This window comes from Benincasa hispida, chromosome 4 (genome assembly GCF_027475165.1).
Source record: "Benincasa hispida cultivar pf3 chromosome 4, pf3_genome.v1.1, whole genome shotgun sequence".
Lineage (NCBI taxonomy): Eukaryota > Viridiplantae > Streptophyta > Magnoliopsida > Cucurbitales > Cucurbitaceae > Benincasa > Benincasa hispida.
In genome coordinates, this window is record NC_143481.1 from 35,060,563 (window position 1) to 35,069,872 (window position 9,310).

Consider the following 9,310-nt stretch of genomic DNA (forward strand, 5'->3'; position numbering starts at 1 on the left):
ACTACCCTAATGCTGAAAGACAGTAGGCTAAGATGTAGGTGGTGTTGCAATGCTACAGACGTGTGACGGAGATGCAGCCTTCCACGTGCACGCCTCATGCACAACCCAGCGTTAGGGTCATCATTATGCCTTTACCACAACGCTCAAGGGCTAGTTGAGCGTTGCGACGCTGCAACTTTTTCTATAAATACTCTCTTTGTTTTAGGTCAAACTTTTATGCTAAAACTTATGGAGGTCGAGGAGAGACTTGGTTTTCTTCCTTGCTCTTTGTATTTTCAGTATCAATAAGTTTAATCGAATTGATTTAGTCGTTGTGCACGTATAGAATTGTTTGTTTAATAATTGAGCTCTATGATAGAAATTGTATAGAATTCTCCCTCTTACTTTAGAAATTAGATAGATTCCAATCCTAGATTATATTTACCCGTTGTATTTTAATTTCTTACATATTTTCAATTTTACAAAAACCAAAATCCTTGTTTTTACTACTTTTCACAGTTAAGTTTAGCTTAAGAGAGATTTAATTCTTGGTCTCTTTGTGGTTAGATCCGATACTTGTCGCTTGTCCTACCCAGTAGTATAAGTAGTTGCTTAATGTTTTTTTATAAATATATTTTTTTATTTGGGCTGGAGTCGAGTTGACGACATCGATCATCGAGACCAAATAGTTATATCCAGAAGGAAGAGGTTGACTATGAGGAAACTTTTTTCCCTGTTGCTATGCTTAAGTCTATAAGAATTCTTTTGTCCATAGCCAAATATTATGACTATGAGATATGGAAGATAGATGTCAGAAGCAAAAAGTTTGCAAGTTGAATCGATTCATTTATGGGTTGAAACAGGCATCCAGATCTTGGAACATTAGATTTAATACAACAATCAAATCTTTTGGTTTTGATCAAAATGTTGATGAATCTTGTATCTGCAAGAAAATCATCAAGGATAAAGTAGCTTTTCTAGTACTTTATGTGGACGATATCCCACTCATTAGGAATGATGTAGGGTACCTCATTGATGTTAAGGATTGGCTAGTAGCCCAATTCCAAATGAAAGATTTGGGAGAGGCACAATATATACTTGGGATCCAAATCATTAGGGATTGCAAGAACAGAACGTTGGCTCTGTCTCAAGCAACTTATATCGACAAAATGTTGACTCGATATTCGATGCAGAACTCTAAGAAGGGTTTATTATCTTTCAGGCACGAGGTTCACTTGTCTAAGGGACAATGTCCTAAGACACCTCAAGAAGTTGAGGATATGAGACGTTTTCCCTATGCCTCAACTGTAGGCAGCTTAATGTATGTTATCCTCTGCACTAGGCAAGACATTTATTATGCAATGAGAATAGTCAGTAGGTACCAGTCCAATCCAGGGTTAGACCACTAGACTACGATTAACAACATCTTCAGGTATCTTAGAAGAACGAGGAACTATATGCTGGTGTATGGAGCTAAGGATTTGATCCTTACAGGATAAAACAACTCTGATTTCCAACCTGACAAGGATTCTAGGAAATCCACGTTAGGATCGGGGTTTACCCTGAAACGGGAGGCTATAGTGTGACATAGCATCAAGCAAAGATGTATTGCAAATTCCACTGTGGAAGCTGAGTATGTGGCTACTTGTGAAGTAGAAAAAGGAACAATTTGGCTCAGGAAGTTTCTAAGCGATTTGGAAGTGGTTTCAAACATGGACTTGTCCGTCACTGATAGCTCTCAAAAGAGCTATTATTCCTAGCTTAATTTGGGCTCGTTATTGGATTTTATGTGTTTATTTTCCAATTTTAGGTACCAAGCAATTAAGAGGTAGAATTGGCGATTTGGTGAAGGACGAGGTTAATTTGGAGCAATTTGGAGTTGATTTGAGCATCTGGGCTTAAAAAGAGTCAAAAAGACCAAAATTCCCCTGCTTCAGCATTACAACGCTTACCTTATATGAAGCCCCGACGCTCGCTTGACGCTGAAAGGTAGTAGCCTGGTGTGCAGGGGAGCGTTGCTGTAACATCCCAAATTTCAGGAAAATTTAAGTTAATTATCTAAAATTATTGAGTTTAAATTTCCCTTTCATTTGAAAAATTGGGGTTAAATTGAAATAATTGAAAAAATTTTATTGGTTAAATTGAATTTAATTGATTAGATATTTGAACTGATTATCTTGAAAATATTGAATTTTGCTTCCCTTTGATTTTAGATTTTAGGGCCAACTTAAAAAAAATAAAAATAAAAGAGATAATTAATTTTATGTGGTTTTGAATTGATTTAAATATTTGGAAGGATTTAAATTGTATCAAATTAATGGATCTTATGCCTTTAATTTTGGTTTTTGAAGCCTAAATTAAGATAATTTGAAAAGTTAATTGATTTCTAAATTTAATAGAATCTTTGGAGATTTTGGAGATATTGTGATAAAATATTTTATTTATATTTTCAAAATTTTGAAAAAAATAAAAGAATTGAGATTTTTTCGAAATTAAATGAGAGTGAAAAGAGGTCAAAAATTGGGGAGAAAGCAATTCGGTTTTTCAGCGACAGCTTCCACAAAATTGTTGATTGCCAGAGTTTGAATCGTTGGATCGTGCTCAAATTTGGTCAATCTATTCGAGACATATAGAGTTTCATTTTGAATGGTTGGATCGTTGTTTAAAGCTCTGGTTTATTCGTAATCGCTGCTGAATAAAATCTATAAACTAGAAATTTTCCTTCTCTCACACTCTCGTAAACCCTCCTCATGCAAGATCCTCACTACCAGCCGCTAGCCTAAACAATTTATGTCGTCTGACAACAACACATGCTGCCTATCTATGGCAGCCACAAATCGACGTGCCGTCGGCCGCCATTGCCCCGATCTTTGCCGGAATTTTGAGAAAAACCTTGGAACTTATTTTTCCTTATAATTTGGGAGGTGAAGTTCACCCCTTTGATTTTGGGTTAAATTAGTAACCTTTCTTTGGTTTGAAACTTAGATTCAAGGTTTGGAAGTTTTGAGACATTGACCATCAAGCTAGATACCATTTTGTTTTGTAGAAAATTGGTGAAGATCGGTAAGTTTTGTAAGTTGTTGGATGGTTATTCTTTTGGATTGAGAGTAATAGTGGGAAAATTAAGTTATTAATTTTGGATTTAATTCATGATCAGATTGACTAATTAAATCGAGTATTGGAATTTGTCTTGGACCAAGCCACAACTTTAGGTTGATTCAAGTGTGCTAAAGAAGTTCTAATGAGATTTTGTTTTGCATTTTTTACTAAGTTGAGGTAAGTAATCTTACTAATGGAACTACCCTAGTATCCGACAATGATAATTATGATTTATTGAGGATTATTAGTTAGCATGATATTTATGTCTACCTTCATTGACTGATGTTTGAAATGATTGGAGTCAGGAATTAACTATTATGATTTACTAAGGATATATCGATAGTTTGATGTTTATGTATGCCTTGCTGATATGAGAGTTTAAAAGGCTAGTTGCGCATAGAGATATTTGAATACTAGTATGATTTGAGTATATTATTTTTATTAGAGATCCTGCTGAATCTGAGGTGGATGAGATGCATACATATGTTGTAAAGCTATGATTAAGAAATTTATATGTATATTGTAGAATCATGATGATGAGATGTATATGTATGTTATAGAACCATGTTGAGATTGTGACGTCAAGATTGCGATAGTGATTTTACTGATTAGTTAGAATGCCCACCAGTTTATGTTTTTTTTCAAGATTCACCAGTTTGTGTTTTCTTCGGGATTCACCAGATATTGTGTTTCCTTCGGGATTCACCAGTTTGTGTCTCCTTCGGGATTCACCAGATATTTTGTTTCCTTTGGGATTCACCCGTTTATGTTTCCTTCGAGATTCACCAGTTTATGTTTCCTTCGGGATTCACCAGATATTGTGTTTACTTTGGAATTCACCAGATATTGTGTTTCCTTTGGGATTCATCAGTTTGTGTTTCCTTCGGGATTCACCAGATATTGTGTTTCCTTTGGGATTCACCAGTTTCTGTTTCCTTCAGGATTCACCAGTTTCTGTTTCCTTCGGGATTCACCAGATTGTGTTTCCTTCGGGATTCACCAGAGGTAGTAGGCATATTTAGCTACAGTAGGATAGAACTCATTTTCATGTATGTATGTGTCCCATGAAGACTAGGACAGTTTATATGTTCCACCAGAGGTAGGCATCTAAAGGACATAGATGCCTAACCTGACCCCAGTAGTGGGGTTACTTACTTAGTATTTTATACTCATTCTTTCTCATGTTGTTGTTTCAAGTAAGGGTAGATATGCACCAACGATGGACAAGTAAAATTCGTGATCGAGCCACTGGGACTAATTTTATGCTTCCGCTTATGAGATTTAGATTTATTTTCATATTTTTCTTAACTTTCAGTTTTGATGTTTGAAACTTACTATTAAGAATCATTTTTAGACTTATTTATTATCATCTATGATTTATGGGTACCCTATTGTTATTTTTAATATTTGAATTTAATGAAAGCTTTTTGCACTTACCTTATTTATTTAGCATTTATTTCACCATAAAAAAGTGTCGTTTTAAGTTCCATGCATGCATGTATTTAGTAACGGCTTAATTTAAGTCCTAGGGGGTCGGGTCGTTACAGTTACAATGCTCTGAGTTGGTAGCAATGCTAGCGTTGCAGTTTTCCCTGATGCTTGTGGCTTTTTTGTTGACAATGTTGAAATACTGCGGTGATTTCTATAAATACCTCCCTTCGTCTTTAGGTCAAAATATGCTAACTTTTGGGAGCTGAACTGATGAAGGCCGAAGTTAACTTCCATTCTTCTTTCTTTCCCTTCAGAATTTAGTATCTTTAGGTTAGTTTTTCTTTTTATTTTAGGTTGTAATCGATGGATTGGATATGTATCTCGAATTTGTCTATGAATTAAAAGGTAACTCTTATCTAATTTCTTTTGAGCAAGAACGCTATGTTTATTTTCTTGAAAGTTTTCTAATTAATTTAATTAAATTGTTGTGAACTCTTTGGGATGATTTGATTGAATCTTGATGGAATTTTTATACATTGATCTGACAAATTAGTTTATTGAAATTCTCGTTTGCAAAATCATCATAGCCTATGCATATATTGATGGATTTAGTTGCGCATATTAGGATCACATGTGTAAATGCTAGACTTTTTCTAACGAAATACATGTATGCCCTAATATAATCTTTTCCAAATAAATCATGCTATAAGATATGGCTTTTCTGGCTTGTAGTATATCTCAACAATTGAACTCTTTCGTAATGCAATTCAATTTTAACTTGTATGTCACTAAGAAGGAAGAGTTGTAAATTGAATTAGGGCTAATTTAATTTAATATCGAATTTGGCCAATTGGACTATTAGATTTTCTAATAAGTTGGGGGTTGATAGATTCAGTAATTAATTGATGTCTAATGAAAGAAATTACATAGGAAACTCTATCTTGCTCTAGAAATTAGATAGACTCCTATTCTAGATTACACTTACCCCTTTTTATTTCAATTTCACGCATTTATCTTTTTCACACTAAAACTCCCTATTCACCGCTCTAGTTAGGACATTAACTTAACGAAACAAATTGCGCTTCCTAACGGCTTGACTCGGACTTACCATTGTTGCTATGTTTGAGTAGTGATAGGAGTAGTTCAGTATTTACAAGTTTTCTTTTGATCAAGTTTGAAGCTTATTAACGACGTAAGTTTCGGGCTCTGTCAAAATGGTGTCATTGTCGGGGAAGCCATTGGCGTTTCGTTAGTTAAATTTCTAGTTAGAGTATTCTTTTGCTTTTAATTTGTTTCCCTTTTTTGTGTCAGTATTCTAACCATGGATAAATATCATCAACAAGGATGGGAATAATCGAGTGGAGTATCTCGACTTAGTGACAAGGTTCGTGACCTCCGAGGTCAACTTGCTAAGTTAACTTCTTCGGTTAGTCAATTGGTTGCAGGTAAACCGCAGCAGGTGCAAAAATGTAGGATTGATCACCCTGAGCAAGTATGTCCAAGTTTGTAGTGGAGCCCTATGCCACGAGACTACTCCATGGGAGGGTATCCTAGTTATGTGGATGATGATTTTCATCTGCCTATATGGGAGGAGTCCTATGGCTATGAAAACCTAGGATGGGACCAGTTCCACTATGATTCACACCCTGCCACATCCGACATGATGATGCATGCTCACATCGCTGACTCGGATATGTCATTGGAAGATGTGATTAGACAACTTGCTATTAAAAATGTTGTTTTGAGTAGGAGATCCACGACCTCAATGAGAGCTTTAGTTTTCAAACTAAGGTTGGAACTGATCTTTAGAGTTTGAGAGACTTAGTCACTCAATCTTCTGATTCAGTTAAGAGAGGATGGGAACCCCTGTTACACACATCTTATGACATCACTGAGACGTACAGCGATGAGTTAATCTATGTCGACATTGAGGATGAGTTGGAGGGTAGCAGGCCATGTTTAGAACCAGTTTGTGAGGACTATGGAGAACTGAGCATAAACTCGTCGATTTCCAAGTGATAGAGTCAAGGTTGAAAAACCCCGCCCTGTTCTTCCATCTACTATATCTTATATTTTTTAGTTTTTTTCTTCTTGTTCTCAAGAGTTAGTAGAGTCAGAGTCTTTATTTTTAGTTGAGTTAGTCATCCAGTCTTTTATTTTATTTCCTTTTATAAATACAAAAAATACCAAATTCGACCTATCTGGTTCTCTTTAAAAGATGAAGAGCCTTATGGCCTTATTGAGCTATATTGACTCATCTAAGAAGAGACTAGGGAAATACGAAATTTTTTGTGCCTTGACATAGGACAGGTCACGTCGAGCAATTGACGTTAAAAATTTTCCCTTTCTGGAGGGAGCCAGGTGAAAAATTTACTCTTTCTTTATTTGTTTTTTTAGATTAGCATTCTTTTTGTTTTTATTTTATAGGGACGATTTAGATAAGAGAATCATCTTTTTAAGAGGCGAGCCCTACCACCACCATCTCGTGCGTGACAATATTTTCAGGGGAGGTTTTCTGTTCCTTTATTCTTTTCATTTTTGAGCTTTACTTGAGATACATTGGGGACAATGTATTATTTTAAGTTGGGGATGGGGTACTTGTTGGGTGGTTTTTATATTAGCTTGGGGTCTTTGAGCGTTGTGCTCGGACTATGCTTTGTATGCTATGATTTTCTTGTTAGCTCGTTTGCTCTATTACTATCATGATAGTTTATGACGCACTCTTCTTGTAATGAAATTTGCATGAAAGAAGGTTAGGAAAGCATGATCATGATTTTAGCCCAATTTTAAAAACTTTCTTATCTCTCATGCATCTTTAAGTCATTCCTTTGCAAAGTTAAAGTCTTGTGGGCTTAGAATTGGGTTTGGTTTGTACTTCTGTTGTCACCCCGAAACGTCCACCTTTGACTTAGGTACCATACTTATTTTAGAGAAAAATTAGACAAGGTGGATAAAATAGGGCCTATGGTGAATTAAAAAAAAAAAGAAAGTTAGTTGAAAAAAACAACAAAATAAAATGCATAAAAAAAGAGGCATTTGTCAACGTGCCTGCAAAAAAAAATAAAATAAATAAAATAAAAAATAAAATAGTGTGTGTGTGTGAATGGATAGAGGTGAAAAGAGCTACCTCCGCCGTGTCTTGTTCGGGCCCTTGAGAAAAGAGTGATAGGTTCCCGACGGTGGGGTGTGAAAGCTAGCCTTCTAGATAAAATAAATTCGCTTTATGTTTTGTGTGTGTGTGTTTATGCACCCCTGTCTTAGTGTTGCCCTCATTGCAATTTTGGTATGTCCAGGGTTAATAATTGTGTCAGTGTAGGGGTAAAACGAGATGAGGACCTTATAAAACTTTTTCGGCCCGTGCAAGCTTAACTAGCAAAACTCTAGGCTCACTCATTCATGAATAGATTAATGTTCGTTCTTCGTGATGTGTGCTAGAAGTGTATTGTAAATAAATATGTAAAGCAAGATTGAAGTGAATGAAGATAAATGGTGAATCATTTCTCTAGGTGAGAAGATTGAATGATTCGTTGGTGAACTACTTTACACTCCCTATAATGCACACAAGCTTTTCTTGAGTCAGATCCAAGTATAAATCTAATTCAGGTTCCTAGCAAGTCCAGGGTCGAACACAGGGATTTATGCTAGACTTGTTGGGATTAATGTCTAAATCTTTTTGTAATCTCATAGTTTATAAACTTTGTATACATACTGTTTTTAATAAAATAAATGTTATTTTATAAGCATATACTCAATCCAATAAACTAAGATCCGAGGTTATTTCATGTAATTTAAACAAGTATGTAGAGATATACAAGTGGATCTTGTTTAAGTAATAACCTAAACGGTCGGTAGTAGATGGATAAGGCTGGTATCTTATCCTAGTGACATTACGGATACGGCTCACTTTGTAGGTGTTACAAGTGTTGTAAAGTGCTACAAATGATATGATTCTGATCATTCATGTGGAGACATGTGAGCGGGGTATCTTATATAAAGAGTTTGTATAAGACCGGACCATGAAATGATTAGTCTCTTTATATAATGTCATTAATAATAGAGATTTACATTTCACTAGGATAACCATAGGTGACATGACCTGAATCCTGAGTGAGTTGTGAACTTTTACTCATGAAGGCGGTCCTTTGATTTGTATGGGTGAGAGTGGCTAGATTTCCAACTCAACAAGCCTACCATTTTGGGGATTCGTTTAACTGGGGAGCTAGGAACACAGCTACAGAAGACGTAATTCACTCCTTCCCCGATGCAGGGGCAAGTAGATAAATTGCTTCCTTAAGGGATGATTCCGGGTCTTGAACATAGTGGCCACACCATCTCTTGGCTCGAGAGGGACTTGGTCATAGTTGGACTATGACTTATTGATCATTAGAGGGATCGGTGGTACTTAAAGAGTTAGATGTAACTACAGGGGCAAAACGGTATTTTGGTCCAGCTGTACTTACGAGCAATTTGTGAAGGGTCATCACACTGTTGATTGGTTATATCCAATGGACACAGAAATTTATCTCTAGTGCGAAGAGTGCAGTTTTCGGTCTTTAGTGGAGTACTGACAGTTAACGGATGTTGGGTAATTTAATTAAAGAGTTTAATTAATTATCTGAGTACCATTGGAGCTTTAATCAACAGGTCCATAAGATTCCCTCTGTAGCTCAACAAGGATTTAAATGTGTGAACCTCGAATCCCAATTTTACACTTAAGTGTGTTTTCTTATTTAAATTGTCTTAATTTTCCACTTAATTGTGTGTCCCTATATAAATTTGTATAAATAAGTTGAGTAGGTTG